A 267-nucleotide genomic window follows, 5' to 3' on the forward strand; every position below is an offset into this window, starting at 1 on the left:
TTCCGAGCCTGCCACAAGTGGAGGGCGGAGGCTGCGGGAGCGTGGGGCGAGCCCGCCGGGGAGTGTGCGTGTGCGACAGGGCGGGGGCCGGGGCCCCGTGCGAGGAGGTGCAGGAGCTGCGCAGATGCCTTTCTGCCAGCCCCAGGAGCCGAGGCAGCCTTTGGCGGTACCAGCCCAGAGCAGAGCCTCTCCCTGGGCCTTGAGGCATTTGCAGGAGAGTCTCGGGTTCCTGAGCTCTGATTGAAAACCCGTGAGTCGCCTGAGTGG

This window comes from Phaethon lepturus, unplaced genomic scaffold (assembly GCF_000687285.1).
Source record: "Phaethon lepturus isolate BGI_N335 unplaced genomic scaffold, ASM68728v1 scaffold30502, whole genome shotgun sequence".
In the NCBI taxonomy this organism is placed as follows: Eukaryota; Metazoa; Chordata; class Aves; order Phaethontiformes; family Phaethontidae; genus Phaethon; species Phaethon lepturus.